This window comes from Canis lupus, chromosome 30, assembly GCF_003254725.2.
Source record: "Canis lupus dingo isolate Sandy chromosome 30, ASM325472v2, whole genome shotgun sequence".
In the NCBI taxonomy this organism is placed as follows: Eukaryota; Metazoa; Chordata; class Mammalia; order Carnivora; family Canidae; genus Canis; species Canis lupus.
Genome location: NC_064272.1, coordinates 31,351,811 through 31,375,014, shown reverse-complemented (window position 1 = coordinate 31,375,014; position 23,204 = coordinate 31,351,811). Strand labels below are relative to the sequence as shown.

The 23,204-nt window shown below is 46.4% G+C and overlaps 1 long non-coding RNA gene across 4 annotated transcripts in view; it reads right to left on the bottom strand.

Annotated features, from left to right (window-relative positions):
- Positions 1-11,265: 11,265 nt before the first annotated feature.
- Positions 11,266-23,204, bottom strand: part of LOC112675714 (uncharacterized) — a 49,065-nt gene continuing 37,126 nt past the window's right edge. The window contains exons 6-7 of one of the 4 annotated variants that reach the window (XR_007407392.1): positions 19,506-19,625; positions 11,266-13,680 (exon numbers count right to left, since the gene is read on the bottom strand). This is a non-coding gene — a long non-coding RNA (uncharacterized LOC112675714). The other 3 variants (XR_003146025.3, XR_003146026.3, XR_003146024.3) reach the window with 3 other exon arrangements.

Genomic DNA, 23,204 nt, shown 5'->3' with positions numbered 1-23,204 from the left:
TGTCACTAGCCACCCCCCCATGCCCCCTATGGTCAGATCACACTCGACAACCTTGTTTTCAGTGGTGCTATATTCCCACTACTTCTCTGCGCCTTTGCTCAGGTCACCTTTCATCTGGGAAGTCCAGCTTTACCTGCTCCCTGGTAAAGTCCACTTCATCCTTCATGCTCAGTTCACACACATTGGCTTACCCTGAACTCCTCCAGAGCTCCTGCTCCCCCCTGGGGACCCCCACAGAGCCCTGCTGCGCCATCCCTGAGTCAGCACCGAACACCCAGATCTGTCATTATAATTGGGGGCATCTCTGGCTGGAAGACTGGCTGGATGGTGGGGCACTGTCTGGTGATGGGAGCTTTCCCCTTCTTCCCACCTTGCTGGCAGAGTGCCCCTGTCCTTCAGCTCATTCCCTTCTGTCTGGGAGGTGAGGGCAGCCTCCACCCCAGGGAGATGGAGACTGTTCCTTCTGCTCTAATCACTGTACCCCATTCCGCTTACCAGTATTGTTGCTGAGGAGCGATCATGAGATCTAATTCTGGTCAAGGAAATGGGAAGAGAAATGAGGCGGGGGTGGAGAAGGCCTATAGAAATGCCTCTTTCTGCTTAAAATGACATGGGACAGGACAAGAGGAGAGAAGTCCTTTCCACCTCTGGGCCTGCTCATTGGCATTTGTCAGCTGCCACCCTGTGACTCAAGTAGTGACACCACCGACACACCTGGGCGTGTCAGGGCAGAAAGAAGTGTTATCAGGCAGCGTCCAGGCAGGAGTCAGGAACCACACCGGTGAAGCCAACAGTGGAAATTACTAGTTGTTACCTAGGCATAAAGAATGCTACCTAGGTCTCTGAAAAGGTTTAAAAAAAAAAAAAAAAAAAAAAAAAGGAGGGAGCAACCGCAGGAAGCACAGTCATTGACGGGGACCTAGAGGAGGGTGCCGCAGCGCCGAAATGGGGACCGGGAGCCTGCGGCTGCTGGCAGGTGTGCGCCTCTGAGCTTGGAGAACCCGCGCCGGTGGCCTGGTCCAGGCTCTGAGCGGGTGGGCAACGAGGCTGTACGTGTGCGTGCTGGACACACAGCAAACTCACTGGGCTCTGCTGTGGAGGCCTGGCCTCGGCCAGGGGGCACCCGCAGCCCCCAGGGGAGGAAAGGTGGACCCCAGGCGCTGTCCCCGTGGTCGCCCTCCTTGGGGTCCCCTCCTGGCTTTGACAGAGCAGCTGGCCACGCAGAAAGGTCTGGTTGCACCTGGCTGGGGTGGGGGATGCAGGGGAGGGAGTAGGCCCAGTGCAGGACCCTGGCTTTGCGGCTGATGAGCAGCACCGGCTGAGGGCGCCTGAACCTTGGATCACATGCTAAGCTACTGAAGTAAAAAGACCATGGAGCTGCCCTACCTCAGATTTTCTGGCATCAGAGAAAATAAAATGTCTCCATCCATGAGCCACTCCTGCGGGTTTGCCTGTCACTGACCCAGCGTCTGTACCACCACAGCCTTGTCTTACTCAGCTTTGGCTCCCACAAGGCTAGGACAGGGCTCCCGCGTCTGGAAACATTAATGAAGTCTAAGGGAAGCCCCTCATGCAGCTAGTTAGGGTGCGGGACCACTGGGGTGAAGCCCTACTCTTTACTCAATATGCCATTTCAGGCCAGTCTCTGGTTTTCCTGGCTGCCATCTTCTCATCTGAACAGTGTCTCATTGGATCCTGGTGGGGGTGATGTGAGAGGCTAAGGTACAGTGCTGATGTCACCTGCCTCACACACAGTAAGCAATACCAGGAGGGAACTGTCCTGGCTGGTCATCAGCTCCTATGCTGCTGTTCTGACAAATGGGCTTTGGGCTGGCTCCCCCAACACCCAGTGGCACCCTATGCCTCATAGGTAGAGCCAGGCTCTGTGCCTTACCTCCCTGGGCTCTGGTCACTGGCTGGATGACCTGTCTAGTGCCCGCCCACAAGGCCCAGGACTCCTCCACGTGTCTCTGGGTCTGTCCACCCTGATGTCTTCCTGGTGCCATGGCTCTGTAGCATATGCTACATTTGCTGCAGTGGCCGTGTCCCGTCAGCCTGGACTTCCCTTCCTTCTGCTCCAGCTTCCACATTCCACTCCCTTCTGGCCAGCTTGGACCATTCCCCCATCCCTTCAGGAGATAGGTCAGGGATGCTCATTTCATGGTGTTGTTCTTCAGCACTCTATTGGTATCCTGGGGCTATTGTAGCAAATAACCACATACTTGGTGGCTTAAAATAGCAGAAATGTATTCCAGAGGCCAGAAATCCAAAATCAAAGGGTCAGCATGGCTACACTCCCTCTTCCTTGTCTCTGTTCTCCCCTGATAATCCCTTGGCATGTAACAGCATCACTCCAATCCCTACTTACTTGTCCTGGCCTTCTCCTCACTGGGTCTCCGTGTGTCTTTTCTGTCTCCATTAGGACACCTCCATTCGATTTAAGGACCACCCTAAATCCAGCATAAGCTCATCACAATCCCTACCTTCATTGTATCTACAAAGACCCTATTTCCAATGAATCTGGGGGACATAGCTTTCAACCCACTGTGAGTGCAAGATCCAAATCCAGAGGAAAGTGGAAGACAGAGCAGCGACTGTTCCCACCCAGACACGGGGGTTTCTTCTTCTGGAGCCAGCTGTCACATGTTAGCCAACATTTCAGCCCCTGTAACCACTCAGGCCCTGGCAGTCGCTGGTCACTGCTAGAATCTGTCAATAGGTTACATTATACCACCCTTCCATCTCACATACAGGCTGCTGGTAAGTTCCATCTGTCAAAGCACACATTGTAAATAAAGCCAATTCCATCTGGGGACTGGCGGTATAGTGAAGGAAAAAGGAAAAGTATTCAACAAATAAAGGCAAAATCTTCATCATCCACAAAACAATACACAAAAACCAGGGCATTCCTCTGGACCATCAATAAATAACCCACACCACAAAAATAATATATTAGACAGCTTGTGTAATGGTAGCGTGTGAAAGACTGTGGAACTTTCTAAAATTAATTTTCTTCATTTTGGTTTATTAAAATTGCACTCATCTATCTCCCCTGTTAAATATTTTATTTTTTCATATTAATGGCTGCAATTTCAGCTTGTGCCTGTTTCTGTCATTAACACTGTACAAACTTAATATCATTAGTAGTTTTTCCCTTAATTATGTGACTAGAGAAGAAAAACATCAAAGTTTCCGTGAAATTGGAATAGTATATCTAAATTGCCTCATGTTTATTTTAACATTAACAGTAAATGAAGCTAATGGGCTTTTATATTATTAAAAGCACTCATTTGTGTCCTGCCTGTTCTAATATATAACAAAGCTTTAAAAGATGTTAAATAATTAGTTATTTAATAGGGATGGGTGGAATAGATCAAACGAAAGGAAAAGTTGAGGGTAACCAAAGCACACGGTTGAGGGGTCCATCCCTTTTAGGGCTTTCAAACGGGATTCCCTCTCCCCAGGATCCCTACCCCACAGTAAAGTGAGAGCTCTAATTTATAACTACCCTGGAGAGTTAAAGCAACAAAATCTATTGCTGCAGCCCCGCAGAGGACACACGTGTGTGAGGGGCAATAATGTTTGCAATTATTTCTGGGCGATCTCCATTCATAATTCAATACCTGCACAAGGGCCGTGTGAGGCTGGGGCTCGAAGGTCCTCTGCGGGAGAGAGGCCGCGGGGCTGCTGCTGGTCTGCCATCTCTCCCCTACAGCCTCCTCACCTCATAGCAAGATATCCTTGGCTTCAGGGGATGCTGATGCGTGTAGACATTCAGCTGTGTTAGGAACCCAGGGAGACCTAGTGAAGTTACTCCAGTTTGTGAGTCTGAAAGAGGTACCAGACTGTTGTCACTGTCCTGCTCAAAAACCTGCAATGGCTCCCATGGCCTGCTCCATCAAGGCCAACCTCCTCCTTGGCACTTGAGGCCTTACCTCTCTGACACTAACTTCCACTCTTCCCAACATCTGTACTCTGTTCCACCAGCGGGTTTCCTCACCGGGCCCAGCACATGCCAGATTGTCCCATCTTGTCACCTCTGCTCATGCTGTTGCCTGTACCTGAAGCCACTTTTTACCCTTTCTCTTGACTAGTCATATTCTAGTCATTCCTTATGATTCAAATTCCAGATCCTCCATCAGGCCTCTCCTGGCTCCTCTGGCTCCTGAATTTCTAGAGCAGTGGTTCTCAAATGTGAGCATGCTCAGAATCTTGGAGAAGGCTTGTTACAGCACAGGTCACTGGGCACCACCCCCTAGCAGGTTTGGTTTCCTAGTTGGTTCCATAGGTCTCAATTTCTAACAAGGTCCCAGGTGATCCTGACTGATGCTGCTGGTCCAGGGGACCACACTATGAAAACCACTGGAGGGATCCCTGGGTGGCTCAGCAGTTTAGCAACTGCTTTCGGCCCGGGGCTTGATCCTGCAGTCCCAGGATCGAGTCCCGTATTCAAGCTCCCTGCATGGAGCCTGCTTCTCCCTCTGCCTGTGTCTCTGCCTCTCTTTCTCTCTGTGTCTCTCATGAATAGATAGGATCTTTAAAAACACACACACACACAAAACAAAACAAAACCACTGGAGCATATACAGTCAGTCCAGACCATTAAGGACTGTACTTGTGTTGCTAGAAAGGCTCTCCAATAGTGGCATGTGGCCGATGTCTCCTCAAACAGACAGTTCTTTGAGGGCAGGGACACTGGGATACTTCTCTATAGCCCTCAAAGCACCACCAGCTCATGGATGGGCTCATGGTGTATGAGACAATGACTCCCATTGAATTGGTTGACTAGTTGCTGTGGAGTTTCATTCAATCCGTAGAGACATCTCCATCATATGGGTGAGGAAGCTGAGGCTTTTAGAAATGAAGTAAGTTGCTGGTGGTCACACACATATTAAGTGACAAATTTGAACCCAGGTTCCCCTCCAGAGCTCTTGGACAATACTTCCTGGTTGAGTGATTTCACACATGAGGATTTGGAGGGCAAGGCACCTGTTTTAGGAGACCAGATGTTTCTTCTGTCACTGCTTTGTAAGGAGCCTGGGCTTCCAAAACAATTATGTCTAGTGGCCAGGGGGTGGGGTGGTGGTGGTGGAATTGAGATAATCTCCCCTCCATGGATTTAGTGATCCTTTAGTCTGGGCAAGATATACAGTGTAAAATAAGCTGCAGTCTAGCCAATTGCTATACTGTCACCCTGATGTTAGGTGCAGTCTCCGAATCCTTCATCAATTGGCATTTTTTAAAATTTTTATTTATTTATGATAGTCACACACAGAGAGAGAGAGAGGCAGAAACATAGGCAGAGGGAGAAGCAGGCTCCATGCTCCGGAAGCCCGACATGGGATTCGATCCCAGGTCTCCAGGATCGCGCCCTGGGCCAAAAGCAGGCGCTAAACCGCTGTGCCACCCAGGGATCCCATCAATTGGCATTTCTAATGCAAGATGATATATATCTGCACTTACAATGTAGTCCAACTTCTCTGCCACATAGTTAAAGAAACAGAGATTCCAGAGAGGAAATGCAGCATGACCAACAGCAAATCAGTAATGTGTATTAGTTATCTCCTGGGCATAACAAATTAGTTCCCAACTCAACAGCTTAAAACAACAAATATTTATTGACCCATGGTTTCTGTGTGACATGAATTTGGGAGCTTCCCAAGAACCCAGCTGTTGGCTAAAGGTCTAAGATCTTCATCTCAGGCTAATTGAGTGTCCTTACAACATGGTGTCCCCCAGAGCAAGCAATCTAAGAGAAAACAATGATTAATTTATAGGGCCTTTTATGCCCTGGTCTCTGAAGTCACATGTCATCACTTCCACTTTATTCTATTTGTAAAGACAAGCCAGTGAATCCAGTACATATTCAAAGGGGAGAAGAACCAGTTTCCATCTCTTGAAGGGAGGAGTATCAAAGAATTTATGGACATCACATGGGGAGCAGAGTCTAGAACTCAAGAGTGTCCAATTTTTTTCAGTTATTAAATAAATTGTGCAAACATACATTGATTCTACATATATAGTATAAAGCAGAATTATAAAATGAGCACCTGAGTAGTCACCACCCAACTTACTAGACCTAGAATTTCATCAGCACCCCAGAACTAATCGCACCTTGTGATTACAACTGCTTTCCTCCCGACATGTAACCACTATTATGACTTCTGTGATATTTATTTTCTTGCCTTTCTTTATAATTTTAATACCAATTGTGAGTCACTAAATAATGTAGTTTTCCCTGTTCTTTGAACTCCATGTCAACAGAATCATATACTATACTGATTCTTTGTCTTGCTTTTTTTTACTCATCATTATGTGTGAGTTTCACCCATGTTTTGGCATGTGACTGTATTTTATTCATTTTTGTTGTTGTACAAAAGCTTCTTATCTTTTTTTAAGATTTTATTTATTTATTCATGATAGACAGAAAGAGAGAGAGAATGAGAGAGAGAGAGAGGCAGAGACACAGGCAGAGGGAGAAGCAGGCTTCATGCCGGGAGCCCAATGCGGGACTCGATCCCAGGACTCCAGGATAGCGCCCTGGGCCAAAGGCAGGCGCCAAACCACTGAGCCACCCAGGGATCCCCAAAAAAGCTTCTTATCTTTAATAGTTCTTTTTTGCCTTAAAGATTATGCTGTTTGATATGATACAGCTATGCCAGCTTTCTTTTGATATTTGCATGATATGTTTTCTTCCATCCATTTGGATGGATTTTTGCACTTCATATGTTTTCCAAATAGTTTTTTTTTATTTTTATTTATTTATGATAGTCACAGAGAGAGAGAGAGAGAGAGAGAGAATGGCAGAGACACAGGCAGAGGGAGAAGCAGGCTCCATGCATCGGGAGCCCGACGTGGGATTCGATCCCGGGTCTCCAGGATGGCGCCCTGGGCCAAAGGCAGGTGCCAAACCGCTGCGCCACCCAGGGATCCCTCCAAATAGTTTTAAATTCAGTCTGATAACCTTTAGTTTTTTAACTGGAACATTTGTTCTGCTTACATTTGATATCATTTCTGACATATTTGGATTTATTTCTGCTACATTTTCTTGCACTTTCTAATTATACCACTTTACTATATTTCTTTTACTCTCCTTTTCTGCGTTTTTTATTTTAATGGAATATTTTGTGACCATTCAGAACTGCTTCTTCAATCAGTTCAGAAGGTGCGTTCTCTGTTTTTATTCTTTTAATAATTGATCTGGAAATTATAACAATCTATATTCAAAAATTATCAATAGCTAACATTAATCAATACATCCTCCTGGACTATTCAAGGATGTTAGAACACTTTACACTTATATGTTGGTGTTTTCATATTTTAAAATCTATCTTTTTAAAATCTCAAATACAACTATTATTAAAGCTGTTAATATTTATTTAATCAACCTATATAACTCCTGGCTTCTATGTTCTTCATCTGTTTATACATTTTGTTCCTCATTCCAGGATAACTATCTTTATCCTTGTAGCACAACCTTAAGCATTGCCTTTGGTGAGTCTCTGCTAATGGCAAATTTTTCTTCTTATTTTTTATCTGAAAATCCTTAATTTTATTTTATTCTTGAAAGACATTTTCACTGACTACAGAATTCTAAGTCAGTGGTTGTTTTTAATCAACAGTGTGCTAAAATATTCTATTATCTTCTGGTTCCCACAGTTGTTATTGAAAGTCAGCCATCAATCTACATTTTTTTCTTTTGAATAGATTATAACCTGTTTTCCTCTTTTTCTGGCAGCCTAAAAAATCTTTTCTTTGTCTTTGTTCTCCAGTTTCACTCTGAGGAATCTACATGTGTATTTTATTTATATAATCTTTCATTAGGTGTCTCAAAACAATGGATCAAGATCTTTCTTCAGGTCTGGAAATTCTTAGCTATTATTTCCTAAATTATCACCTCTTCCTCATTCTCTTAAGCTTTTCCTTATGGAATTGTTATTTGATGTATATTAGATCTTATCATTTTATCTCTCATATTGCTTAACTTCTCTTTCATAGTCCCTATCTCCTTTTTCTCTTTACTGGATCCATCCATTTCACTGATTCTCTCTTTGGCTGTGTCTAATCTATTATGCAGATTCACTGTGTGTTCACTTTAATTATATTTTTCATTTCTAAATGTAATATTTCCTTATTTTAATAATCTTTTAAGTCTCTTTCTTTTTAAACATTTTCCTCTTCCCTGCAGATATTATCATCCTTGTCTTTTTACTCCTTTTAAATGATAAGCACAGTATTTTATATTCTGTATCTGATAAGCACAGTATCTGAGATCTTGCAGATCTGTTTCTGCTGTTTCTTTGGGTTCTTGTTTCCAGTGCCTTGTTTCCTCGTGTACTTGATTATTTTTTGTCTGAGTTGTTCATTTTCCTTGGAAAATTTTTTTTGGTAATTCTTTGAAAACTGAGATGAAAAGATCTTTGTTTACTTCTTCCAGGTACCTTAAAGGCATTACTAGTCCAAGACAACTTTATAAGTTCATGGCTACAGTTATTCTGACTGTTCAGGTGATGTGGATTTGGGCCATAAATCCACTTTTCATGAGTAGCTCTTTTTCTCTCTGACCTCCTCAGACCAAGGCAACTTTTCTCACAGTCATTGAATGTGAGAGGAATCAGACCGTTTTTCTTCCAGCTCACACATACACTGAGAGCTTCCCTTTGGAGGATATCCTCTTAGACACCCCATCTTTGCTGCCCTAAGTTTTATATTCTCTCCCCCAAAACCCTTGGCAATGTCAAAACTGACGCTCAAGTTTGGTGGTTGGGCAAATAAAGCACAAGTAGTTGCAGCGTTCTCAGAGCTCCTGCTTTCAATTAGCTTTGACTTTGTATCATCTTTCTATATTGTCAGCTTTTTAATGCCTTTAAGAACATATTTTTCACTTTTTTCAGCATCTCTGTTTCTACCCTGAGAATTGATCTAAATGATTCAAACTGCCAAATGCTAGAAATAGAGTCTGCTCTATGCTTTCTCCACAACCCTGGATTAGCATGTTTTCTTAATTGGATTAAATGTTTTCTTCCAAAACAGGAAGTAGGACGGTCCAATCCAGTGGGTGGTGGGGGTGATGGGTGATGGCTATTGGGCAAAAAGTCCTGCTGAGGATGGCGGGGGTTCCTGGCACACAAAATGTGAGCCCAAACCATGCACCTGAGTCTGTGTTCTCTAGGGAGGAGAACCTCCTGATTCTCTTAACCTCCCACTGTTTTGCCAAGGTGTTTGGAGGGTTTTAAGCAGAGGATGACACAGTCAGATGTTACTCCAAGAAAAATGGCTGTACCTTCTGTGTGGAGTTGGAGACAGCACAAATTTAGGTGGAATAGTCCAGAGGCTGTTGCAGTGGTTAGGGTGAGAGATGATGGCAGCTTGGATGGAGCTCAGGGAAGGGGAAGAAGTGGATGATTGACTGATATAAGAGGGTACCATCCATGAACATCATGCTTTTGGCATGGTTGCTCAAATTTCTTGGACTTTTGATACAATGATGATTGTAGCTCTTAAGAGATGCAACTCCGTTTTTTTTTTTTAAGATTTATTTATTTATTTTAGAGAGAGAGAAAGAGCACAAATGGAAGGGGCAGGGAGAGAGGAAGAGATAATATCAAGCAGACTCCATGCTGAACGTGGAGCCTGACATAGGGCTTGACCTCATAACCCTGAGATCACAACCTGAGCTGAACCACGAGTCAGTTGCTCAACCGACTGTACCACCCAGGTACCCCAAGAGATGTAGCTCTTCTTAAGTCTCAGTTAACATGAATGGCCCAGCAGCTACTTGATTCCAATGAACCAGTGATGTGACCACACTGAGTTAACTGAGGGATACAATGCTCCTTCCTTGAAAGGGTATGCCAGATGCACCACCACACAAACAGGGGGTGAGGGGTACTGGGGCATCCAAGATGTGCACAGGGCCCTTCTTTATTATGATTCCCTGGCACCCATTCCATCTTGCTTCCTGGCAGAAATGCCCATTCCCAGGTAAAGAGGATTTCAAAGAGAGAGCAAGAGGAGGGGAAATAAAGAATAGAGAGATAGGGGATCCTGGGTGGCTCAGCAGTTTAGCGCCTGCCTTTGGCCCAGGGCATGATCCTGGAATCCCGGGATCGAGACCCACATCAGGCTCCCTGCATGGAGCCTGCTTCTCCCTCTGCCTCTCTCTCTCTCTCTCTCTCATGAATAAATAAAATACCTTTTAAAAAGAATAGATAATAAAAGTAGGATGAGAGAATTACAAAAAGTCAAAATTAGAATGAGAATAAAAGGATGAAAAAATTTTAAAGCAAATATTAAAAGGAAATCAGGAGTTGAAAGTAGTGTTTATGGATAATACAATCAACTGGACTTTTAAAAGTAAGATACTAGGGGCACCTGGGTGGCTCAGTGGTTGAACATCTGCCTTTGGCTCAGGTCATGATCCCGGGATCCTGGGATCGAGTCCCACAACGGGCTCCCCATGAGGAGCCTGCTTCTCCCTCTGCCTATGTCTCTGCCTCTCTCTGTGTCTCTCATGAAAAGGTAAATAAAATCTTTGAAAAAAAAGATATTAGAACCTAGGAAATAAAAAGCTGTGTAAGTGAGAGGGATTCACTTGGAGCAATGGCAAGTGTGGCTCCAACTCAAAAAGTAAAAATGATAATAAAGTAATTATTTAAGTGCAAAAAATGGGAGGGTTGGTAAAAGGAGTTCAAATAGGAATATGAGATGAGAAAAAATGAGGTAGGTGGTAAGAACCTAAAATAAGAGGAAGAAAAAAAGATGATTTAAAGATAAAATCAGGTTCAAAAAGATATATGCACCCCTACATTTATGGCAGCATTAGCCATACAGCCAGAATGTGGAAGCAGCACAAGTGTCAACTGACTGATGAATGGATAAAGAAGAAGTGGTATATGTATGCAATGGAATATTATTCAGCCATGAAAAATAATGAAATCTTGCCATTTGCATCAACATGGATAGAACTAGAGGGTATTATGCTAAACAGGATAAGTCGGTCAGAGAAAGATAACTACCATACAATTTCACTCATATGTGGAACTTAAGAAACAAAAAAAAAAAAAAAAAGAGAGAGAGAGAGAGAGAGAGAAAAGAGACCAAAGAAACAGACTCAAAATACAGAGAACAAACTGGTGGTTGCAAGAGGGTAGGTAGGTAGGGGAAGGGTAGATAAAGGGAATTAAGAGTACACTTATCACAATGAGCACTGAGTAATGTACAGAATTGTTGAATCACTATATTGTACACCTGAAACTAATATAACACTGTATGTTAATGATGCTTTAATCTTTTTTTAAAAAAAGAAATTAGGAAACAAAAAGGAAAAATCCAACAAATGTGAGACCTAAGAGCTTCTGGGGAGAATAAGTGGGCCTGGTCCAGAAGGTTCCTACTCTTTCTGCTCTCAACCCCTCCTACTGCAGCAAAAAGAGGGAGTGCATGGTGGAGAGGTTGTTGTGAGCAGGGTAGGAAAGCCCCAGTCTGAGAGTTGAGAGAGCTGGGTCCCAGCTGGGTCTGACTTTCTCTCTGCAGGGCCCAAGCCAAACCCTTTCCAGCCAGACTTCGGGCTCCTCTTCCATACAGAGTAGAGCCAACCAATATGCATGGGGTTCCTTCTGCTCTGATGTCCTGGGGTGGGGAACGGATGCCAGCAGGAAGCAGGAGATAGGATCTTTGTTTTGTGGCTTCTTAGGGGAAGCACTGAATCTGGAGTCTGAAGTCCTGAGTTGGATTCTCAAGGCTCCAGAATGCAGCAGAAAGCAGAAAATGAGAGGTGCTCAGCAGGCAGCCAGCAGAGGAATGTGGCCCCCTGCCCAAGACCATGGCCATCCATGTAGGACACCCCACCCATGGCAAAGTCCATCTGTGTGCTGCAGCATGAGCACCATCCCAGAGCAAGGCTTCTTTAGCTTCTCATTGTCTGTCTCCCTGGGCACTGAGCTCCTTGAAGGCAGGCCCTTATCTTATGCAGTTCTTTATCCCAGCTCCCCACCCAGCACAGACCTTGCTAAGACACTGCTCAGTACCTGTATGAGGGATAAATAAAGCAAAAACCATAACTTACTAGGTGCTCTCACTAATGAATGGGTCCACTGACTCCTCATGACAACCCTATAAAATAAGTAGTAGTATATCTCATTATACAGATGGGGAGACTAAGACTGAGAGCACTAAAATAACTTGCCCAAGGTCACTCAGCTAAGAAGGAACCAACCTAGGTATGCTAGCTCAAAATGGCGAGATTCATCATTCTGCTACCAAGCAAGCGGGAGGGAGCAACTCTGGATCCCACAGCCCAAATGGTATGGGTATGATTTAGAGAGGAGGTTATCTTGAGCCCCACAGAATGAGGCAGCCATAGTATGGCCAGAGCATGGATGAGGCAACCTTACTATATGGTTAAGGGTGGGGACCCAGTTCTCCAAAGTGCTGGCTCATCCCTCTGAGGTCTCCTCTTCATTGGCTCTGAAGCAAATGGAATCTTCTACGAACAGAAGAGAGTAGCCACTTCAGTATAAAACCCAAGGAAGAAACAGCCAAGGGAAACAGCCTTTGTCCCTGGCAAAGGGAGATGGAAATTTCCCTGTGGAGAAGGAGCTTTGAGCCTGGAGGACTGGACAGCCTCCCAAGGGGCCTTGCCCCCTTTCAGTGCATTCTTCTCACCATCTTCCTCCCCAGGTTTTCTGAGACAGTCTCCCCATAGCTCCCACCCCTTTGCGGGCTCTGGGCCCTCAGGATGCGCCCAAGCTTGCTTCTGTGCCCCGTCTCCTCCTCCAGCCTTTTGCTGGGCCTCCAGACCCAAGCACTGTCTGGATCCTTAGGACTCCCTCATTAGGATGGTTAGGATCCCACAGCTTAACCTCAAGTCCTGAGCCAGGGGAGTTAACAGGCAGACCCAGTTCCCTCTGTATTTAAGGCAAACTTCTGGTGGAGGCTGCTGGTTCTGCCTTGTAATTGTCTCCTCATTAACCCATGAGGACACCGCAGCCTCCCTACAAGGATGTGGAGCTAACCCCACCTCTGCACAGGCTCCTACAGATGAACAACTCCACTGCTCCCCTGCACTTCCCTCTCTGCCTCCTCTGATTGTCAAACTTTCCTCCTGGGCTTCCCAGGTGATGAGCTGCAGGTGTCCCTGCTCTAGTTCCTGAGAGGGCCCCTCCCCTCCTCTCCTGCTGAAAGTATTTCTAGTCCTCTCTGCTGTGAAGGTCACTTTGACATGATGAAGGCCTGTGAGGCCAAGCTGGCCCCTGCCTTCAGGAGACACAAGGAAGGAGGACAGATAGCCAAGAGAAGCCAGAAAGAACTCTGGAACAGAGCCTGGTGAGCTATGGAGGCCAAGTACAGGACCTGGTGCCCTGGCCACACACACCGCTGATTTATTCAACAGTTCCTGGGGGGCTGCTCCATGCCGGACACTGGTGGACATTGGGGAAGAACCAGGTGGATGGGGAACTTCCTCAGAGGAGCATATGGTGCAGTGACAGTCGAGATGCTGAGCACTGGCAAGCTGCATGGTTAGAGCTGGGGCCAAGCTGCTCCTCCTTCCTCCATCTCTGTTCCTCATTTCTAAAACGGGTACACGGCTACCCAACTCCTGGGCAGGTAGGAGGGTCAAATGATATGAAACGCAGAAAGTCTCCCACACGGTGGCTGGTGCAGGTGGCTTCTTCTAAACTGAAGGTTGAGGTTCAAGAACAGGTTGCAAAGAATCTAGTGAGTCATGAAGAATTTCTTTTACAAAAGAAATGGAATAAAAATATTACACGCATCATACATACTAAGGGTATCATGTTTGTGAAACTTCCACTTTAGTTATAAGGCTGTGTGTATATACTCTGGGTCGTGTGGGGAAAATGTATTATTTTTCAAAGAAGTTTGAAGGTCACTCACCTAGTGGTTCAGAGCAGGGCTTTCAGGCGACCTGGGTCTAGTTCAGATCCCAGCTCACACTGTGTGATGGGAACACCTCTCGCTCCTCCAACCCTCACCGGAGGCGGCGCACATGAACCAGGTGCTCAGAACAGCACCCAGGACCTCACAGGGCCTCAAAAAGCAGTACCTGGTCTCTGTTAGTATTGTGTATGTATCACAGGTGCTCAAGTAAGGGCTAATTGTCTCTGATTGAAACAAACAGGGAACTAGTATTTTTGTCACTGTTTTTGTCAATAACCTTTTTTTTTTTCAAGATTTTGTTTATTCATGAGACAGAGAGAGAGAGAGAGAGGCAGAGACACAGGCAGAGGGAGAAGCAGGCTCCATGCAGGGAGCCAGATGTGGGACTTGATCCCGGGTCTCCAGGATCAGGCCCTGGGCTGAAGGCGGGGCTAAGCCACTGAGCCACCCGGACTGCCCTACATTTTTAGTATACCAGGCACCAACCTCATGTCCTCACAGCAGCTCTGTGAGGTGAATTGGCTCCTTATTCCCATTTTACAGCTGAGAAAATGGAGAAGCAGAAGGTTCAGATTTAGTGTGCCTCTGGCAGGCAGACCAACCAAGCTCACCCCGGGTGCTCAACACCACAGGCACTGCCAGCCCTGGTTCCCTGCCTCTGCCTGCCCTAAGCACCCGCCCCGTGGTTCCAGTTTTGAGGCTCAGGAGCCGGCCCTCCCCGCTGGTCCTAGTGCTTGTGGTCTCACTCTGCAGGTGACCAGCCTGACCACTTTGCACAGCTGCCTCTTGCTATCACACTCCCACTGTCTCTTCTTAAAACACAAGCCCCTCAGGGTTCCCAGAGGCTGCCTTGAGCATTGGCACCTGCATCTGGGGAGCCAGTCACAGGTGAGCAGGGAGCTGGGGGGAGCCTGGCCTTTGGGGCCGGGGCTGCAGCCTGCTGGCCTCTGCTGCGGTGCCGAGCAGCCAGGAGAATGGAGCTCAGCTTCTGCCTTGGTCCCCGGAACCGAGGAGGAAGCCCCTGGAACGGAAGTCTTCCCCCGATGGAGCCCCAACTCAAGAGCTGACCCCTCCTCGCCCGGAAGTGGTGAGCCAGCACAGCAGCCCACGGGTGGGCCCAAGGTGCCAACGTCGCCGAAGCGGGATTACAGGCAGCATCCCGGCGCGGTGTCAGCCGCCGGCTCTCACCACATCGATCATCCAGTCCTTAAGACATATTAAAATGGATTTAAAAAGACATTTTGCATTTTCTCTCCTTAACACCCACATTATTGCCACACATCGGCTTTTGTTTTAATTAAAATCGGTTTTGAAATCCTCCATGAAACTTCAGTGGGATTGTTAAAGGCGGCAATTTCCTTATCGGCAGTGCGTCCCCACAACATACTGTAATAGTTATTTTGCAACAAAGCACAAGTCTTATTAATTTAGCTCAATCAAATCAGCACCACGTTAATTTATGGGGCTGTAAAAATCTGGCAGCGCTGCTCTAGATCAAGGAACTTAGGGCAGGCAAGACACCAAGTGGGATGTTTATTTTGTACAATGGTCCCTAACTGCATTTCTGTGATTTAAAAGCTTTCCGAGGCGTGCGATGATAATATTACATGCATATAGAATTGTGTGTTTGCTATGCCTCATTACTCCCCACAGAGACCCAAAATCATTTGGTATTCAACTCCTACCTAAAATATTTCCTTTTACATACAAATATTTTTTCTGCTTTAAATGGCTCCTCTATGTTAAATTTTTTTTTTTTTTCCCAGCGCTGTGGAACAAGATCATTTCCTACGTGGGATTCTATTTTGGTCCAGTATTGATCTTTAGTGGTGGTTATTAAGTAGGTATTCGGCTCTCGCCCCTTCTTTTCCTCTGGTCAATCCCTCCAAGGCGGTTTTGGCGGGGTTAATTTTGCCTTTTTCTGCCTGTTTCTCCCCCACCTTCCAGATTCATGCTTCCGGATTTACTTTTACTAATGTCTTCTTTGGTGACTCAGAATGCTTCTCTCTCACTCATGTCTTAACAACAGAGCTTCACAATGATTACAATGATTTACCAGGAAACGCAGCTTAGCAGCCAGCAGAGGATTTGAAAGTCAGGGTGGGGCGGGGAACTGCAGCAGATGTGAGTCGGAAATCAGGAGATGGAGGCTCAGAGAGAACAAGCAACTGGCCCAAAGTCACACAGCAAGTTAGGAAGTGCACTGGACTCTGGGACTCCACCTGGATCCTCCAAGCACTAATTTTCCATCAGCTGAATAAGGACCATATAAATTGGAGGTCACTTGCGTGAAAGGCTTAGCACAGGGCTTGGCACGGGGTGGGTGCTCTGGGTTCTCCTCATTAACCCATGAGGACACCGCAGCCTCCCTACAAGGATGTGAAGCTGACCCCAACTCTGCACATGCTGTCCTTCCTCAGCAAGGCCGGGTCTGATTTTTCAAGCACCTGACTCTGAATTGCAAAGATGGACTCTGCAGGTGCAAAAAGGAACAACTGACATCTCAAACATTTACACCTGCCATGCTGCTCTCCCTGTACAGAGACACTTCCGTCTACTCCAGGAGGGCATGTGCTTGCTCTGAGGATATAGACTGGGCCCTGAAATACCACATAAGCATTAACTAATGGGCTCAAGACAACAACCTGTCTTAGAACAGGCATGCATGAAACCCCATTTAGTGCTGAGATGACAGAGACTAGCTGAGAGTTTTGAGGGCTGCCCATAGACAATCAGTGGCAGAGGGAGATTCCAACCCAAGGCCATAGCCAAGGTCAATGCCCTTTCTAGCACCCTGGTTGTGCCTGGCACCCTGGCCAGTCTGCAGGGGCCCACGGAGGCTAAGGTTTGGGGAGGAAGTTCCTGCTGGCAGCATAAGCATCTGCTAATGTGACAGCATTTGAGAGGCCCTGGAAGGCATCCCTTGCTCCCTTCCTGGCTGTAGCTATGCCTTCAAAAGGACTATCCTCTGGGGTAAGTCTTGCCTTTTCCCCACACCTGTGTATTTGTTTTCATTATAGAACCCACACTGTCCAGTTATGTTCCTTCTGTGTCCCATTAGAGAGAATGTGTTTCTAGATAGTCTAGAAACAGGAGAGCTCTCAGTGCCTGGCAAGGAGCTTTGCACTGGAGGTGGAGATTTTGATGTGTGACTCCCAGATGCCATTACATCTTTAGTGACAACGATGTGGCACTCACCACCTCCAAAGCCATTAACAACCACACCATTTTTGGGCAAAGCCCTTGTCAGAAATTCACCCTTCCTCTGAATTCAGTATTCCAGTATCTTCAGTAAAGCATTATGACTTCATCCTGAATGGCCAGGCATCCTCTCTGACCTGCCAGTGCTGGAAGGTTCCCAAACCACCTACAGATAGAGGTGTCTCAGCTATGCCGGGTAGCAACTCAATGCCATATAAGTCAGTGGAGGCGGAGAGAGTTATCTCTAGGGCGAGGAGGGCGGAGGAGCAGAGGTGAAGTTATGGGAGATGAGAAGATGGAAGGGGCATTCAGGCCTAGGCCAGATGTGGAGTGCTGGCTGTCGTGTGTGGTCCTGAGGCCTTCTAGGACCAGAAAAGTCACAGCCACGAAGTTCGGTTCTAGGCAAATGCAGACCCTTTGGCTAAGTTCCAGAAAAAAAGACCATTGAAATGGGAGGTGAGCCAAGAGTTGGCTGGATCAAGTTTCAGAAGAGGCTTTGCCACTGAGCAGGGATGTCAAGAGTAGACAGCTCCACCGTCGACTTCATTCAACAAGTACTTTGGGGAACGTGCTATGTGTCCGGCCCTCAGGTGGGCTCAGAAGGGAAGAGGAAACACAAAGCATTCCTGATGCCAACCCTGTCCTCCCAAAGCATGCCGTTGGCCACAAGGGTGCAGGCTCTGGCCCGGCTCTGGGCTCTGGGCCGGCGAGAATCAGTCCTCATTTCCTGCTGTGTTTGCCTCCTCCTTACTTTGGGAGCTGGGCTCCGTAGAGAAAATGAAAATGTTTGCAGAGGAGGCTGCTCTTTGGACCTCCTAGCTCAGCCTCTGCAAACAAATGCTAAGCCTGTGGGTACAAGGCCAGGACCCACAGTTGAACCAGTCTGAGAGGCATCAGTAGCCACAAAAAAAAGAGGTGGCAAGCAACTTGGTTGCTTTCAAAATGGCTTCTCTCTTTCAAAAGGCCACAGAGGGATCACAGACTGCCTTTGTAGGAATTTGAAGAAGGCAACCTCTTAGGGCAGACCCCCCACACACCCCTACACAGGACCTCGGACTGGCACATGGATCCCAGGATGGACCTCTGTTTTTACAGCTCCCTGGGCTGGGCACACTTGTGCAATGAAAAACTTGTATAACTGTAGGTGGGGGCTTTGCTCCAGACCCCGACTGCATGATCAAAGCCACCAGGGCCTTTTCAGTTACGAATTATGAGAGGGTGCAGGCTGAGGCTCCCTCTACACATCTGGATCACCCCAGAGCTAAACCAGAACTCCCCGCAAAAGATGAGGAAAGCTGTGCTCTAACACCCTGCCCCTCCTGCCCCCATAACCAGCTCGCTCAGGGCACCAGCGTCATACCCATGACCTCCTCCATCGCCGCCTCCTTCCTTTTCACAGGAGGGACAGGTGGACGTGGCAGGGGGAGGGAGAAGCCCCCGCCCCGAAACTGCTTCTCCGCAGCCAGTGCCAGGCCTTCCTCTCTCCTCCCGGTTCTTTGAGAAGACTTTCTAAAGAAGAGGAACCTTCCGTGGTAGCAGATGGCGGATAAGTAGGAATGGTAAATAGTTTTAATTACTGCATAATGTAAGTGAGACAATAAAGGGGAGACAGTGGAAGCAAGCTGCTGCCGCCGAGGCCCTGAAACTGTTGCAGGGCCCAATTTGTCTGGCATGTGCTGTTCGCAGTCTTGGGAGGGCTTTAAAGAGAACGCTGAAAATATTAATTGCCCGCCTCACTGGCCCATCCATCTTCACAACCGAGTAACACGCTTTTTTAATTTCAGGGGAATCGTTTTCAAATGGGAATCATGCAAATGAGTATTTTAGCTATTCATTTGTTTTACTGCGAGCGCTTTGTGAGCAAATGGCCTACAGCTTGCAATGAATTAAAAGACACGGGCACTGGAGACCGATTTTTAATACAAAGTCTTGACTCGGAGACGACCCCGACCAGCAGCACAGAAAATGTTGGCATAGCAACTTTGGGCATTTTCATGCAAATTGGCTTCTATATAGATGATACGAATGCAATGTTTTCCTTCAACTAATCATCATAAAATTAGTTTCACTATATTTAAATGCCTCCACTTAATGCATTATATCCATATGCATGAAATTGCCTTCGCTAATGCAGTACATAAAATGCCAAAGATACAATGAATAGCCAAATTGCAAGCAGTTATGTTATCTCCCATAAAAACGGCTCCCCTCCCCCCTTCTTTTTTGTGAGTGTGGGTGTTATTGAATGTGTGGGCGCCAAAGGCATCTATCACAAATTGCTATTAACACACAGACACACACACACACACACACACCCCAAAGTCCTCTTCAGTTAAGTAACGTTAAGGTTGTAACCCAATCTAACGAAAGCCAGATGGAGCCGGGGCTGGGTGGGTTGTGCTCACCTGGGCTGGCCGCCCTCCCTTACACAGTCTGCAGCCAGAGGAGATGGCCGAGGGAAGAGCGTGGCTCTGCCTTGGGGTTGGCTCCAGCGGGGGTAGTTTCATGCGGCACCCCGTCACCCACTGAAAGAGAGAGGGAGAGAGATGTGTCTGAGCTAATTGGAGACCAAAAGGCCAACCGGAAATAATCAAAGGTGGAGCCAATGTGGGTGAGAACCAGCCCCCGGAAGATGAGCCCCAGCAGCCTGGAGAGATGAGAACTCTAGCAGAATATGGTCAAAGTCAATAACTGAGGAAGAGCCGGAGAGGAAGGGAGGGACACCCATGTTCTGGGTGCTGGGCTTGAAACCCTACGTCTTCCATGTCATGTCATCTTTACAACAGGGGGAAGTCAACATGATCGTCGTTGGTCTTATGGACTCTGAAATGAGTCTGAAAGAAATTGAGGAACGCATCCAAAGTCACATGAACAGTAGGTAGCAGAGGGAGGATTTAAACCCAGGACTCTCCCCACAAAGCCCCACTTTCTCTGTGCCAAGTTGCCCCCTGCAGGTGGCACCGAGTAATGGTGGGAATGGGTTCCATCACACTTTTTGCTCTAAGAGGAGCTGTCCTCTCTCCAAGCAAGCTAGCAGCTGTGAGGGTGGAAGGAGACAATGACTGGGGGGAGGGGAGGGCTTTCAACATTTAAGCTTGACTCTCTTTGAGTATCTGATGAGTCTTCAGTATGGATCCCAAGTCCCCCCAGGGTTCAAAGATTCTTTTTACGTGAACAGATTGCTGTGCTCCTCAACTTACTATCTGGGCCTCTACCTCCTCCAATCCCACCAAGGGGGTCAGGGTCTTTCTCTGCCCCAGCCTTGATGGGTTTGAAATTTAGCTTAAATATATGGATGCTATTCATGTTTGGGGTAGGCGTTATGAGAGAGAGAAGCAAGAGGTGAAACTTGAAAAATACAATCCCTTCTTTTCCACCTGGAGATGGCATTTCATCTCAGGAGGCCTCCGATTCTCACTGCTCAGGGCACTCTGTGTTGCGCTGAAGCAGCGGTGATATTTCCTCATAAGAATGCATGAGGTCACTATGGAAACAGTGTGGTGGTTTCCCAAAAAATTAAAAATAGAATGACCATATGATCTGGCACTTTTACTTCTGGGTGTATACCTAAAAGCAGGGACTCAAACAGATGTTTGCACAGCCATGTTCACGGCAGCATTACTCACAACAGACACAAGATGGAAGCAACCCAAACGTTCATGAAGGGATAAATGGAAAAGCAAAATGTGGTATGTACATACAATGGAATATTATTCAGTCTTACAAAGGGAGGAAAGTCTGACATGTGCCACAAGGGGACACACCTTGAAGAGATAAATGCTAAGTGAGATGAATTAGTCACAAAAAGACACTGTATGATTCCACTGACATGAGGTACCTAAAATTGTCAAATTCACAGAGACCGAAATTACAGTGGTGGTTGCCAGGGGATGGAAGAAGGGAGGACAGGGTGTTAGTGTTTAAGAGTGACTGTGGAGTTTGGGAAGATGAGAAGAGTTCTGTGGATGGATGGTGGTATATTTGCACACTTAAAAGTGGTTAAGGTAGTAAAACCTGTATTCTGCGTGTTTTGCCACAATAATTAAAAAAAAAAATGAAGTAGGAAGGCATCTGCCCCCCAAGACCCCAAGCATGCCACAGCATTCAGGAGCCAAACGCTCTGGGCAGCTTGATGAAGAGGTGAGAACAGCTCCTCCTGATTGCTCAGGACAGCCCACCTCTCTCAAAGCACTTCTGTGTTCAATACAGGCCTGTTGAATTAAATGAAGTGGTAAAGTCAGGGAGACCCTTATGAGCGACAGGATTAGCTGGGGTGGAAGCCATAGCTCAGCAATCCCTCCACTCTCATTAAGTTGCTCCATTTTCGTTTCCTTCCTGTCCCTTCTCCCCTTTGTCTTCTGTCTTGTGTGGACAACCCCCTCCGGACATCCCCAACACACAAATACTGCTATTACATTTCCTTCCACTGGCCTGTTTGGTTCTTGTGTCCCCTCCACAAGTGTTTTTCTCAACACCTGAAATTGTTCCTGGCTGCCGTGACTTTACAAACTCTAAATGGAACTGGCATACTCTTTTGCAAATTGAATGATTTATGCGATGCATTGTTATCCTTATCAATGCCTGTCCTTTTAACACTGGTCCTGTGGTTCTACTAGTAGCCACCAGGTGGCACGATTGGGAAAACCCGACCACTATTGATAATGGCAAATACCACCTCCCGTGGCTGTAGCGAGATTTGCAGGGATGGTGCCTAGATGGCAATTCACCAAACTATCTGTATTAAAAAGCCAGCCCTTTCAATGACTGTAAGTATAAGGGCTCTGAAAATGCCCCACAGCTCCAGCTCCTTTTCCCTCTCATATCTTAGCTCCCAGAAGAACCAGGACTGTGTCAAGGTCTTTGGTACAACCTGCCTCTAGTGTAGGACTACACGTTTCAGCCCTCGTAATACTGGGTGGACCATTCTCTTGAGATGAAAGGTTCCATCTCATTCTGTTTCTACTAGGTTTTCCAGATTCAATTTTTACATTGTTTGCTCCTGGAAAACCTCTTGTGGCTTTGTTCCTAGCACATCTTCCCTAATGTGCCTTCCTGTGCTAGTTTCTTCCATATGCCCATGGGAGGGGGGAGGGGGACGGGGTAAGCTAGATCTCCCTGCTGCAATGGAATCACTTCATCCTGGACCTGCAAAGTTGTTGCCTCCCTTCGTAGAACCTTCTTTTGTGACTAGCAGTATTCTCCTAGTTTATAAGCAGTTAAGAACCAAAGAAATGATGACTACTAGGAATTAGTGAAGATTCAGCAGGAAAAGGCAGATGCTCAGCTCACCTGGGCTCCCTCTGATGAGATGCTTTTAGACATGCTGCATTTTGATTTCTGCCTAGCATTTTGTAAGTCTCTGTTGTTGGACTTGTGAACAAAATGGAGAGATGGGGCAAGATGAGAGCTTAGAGATGCAGTTTCACAGCTGGTTAATCCACCCCACACAAACAATATGGGGCAATCGACTGGAAGAAGGTCACTGGTGAAATGGCATAAGGCCTATTCTTATCTCAGTTCTATTCTACATTTTACTTCCTTGAATGAGGACTCTCAAAGCAGACTTTCTTCATTTCCAGGCATTGCAGAAACACTTGAGTGATAAAATAGAGACTGGAAAAGTACTTAGTAGGCTACGCGCGCGCACACACACACACACACACACACACACACACAATGCAATAAAGTCAAGTTTAATAGACAAAAAAAAAAATGTAGGGTCACCTTGCTGGCTCTGTTAATTATCTGACTCTTGATTTTGGCTCAGGTCGTGATCTTAGGGTCCTACTGGGATGGAACTTCAAGGCAGGCTCTGCACTCTGAAAGGAGTCTGCTTGAGAATTCTTTCTCACCCTCTGCCTCTGCCCCTTCCCCTGCTCGTGCATGCATGCTCTCTATAAAATAAATAAATCTTTAAAAAGCAAAAGTACTTTCCCATTTGAGTTCAAACAGTCAATTGGTTGAGGATAGGATGGGGGATACTGGAGCAGGTTCCTGTTTAAAATCCTTGGGGTTTTAGTAAGCCATAAACTGACTCCTTAAGATGGGGTAATGGTTGCTAAAAAAGAACTAGCGTAAGCTGAGATGGTATTAATTCAAGTGTG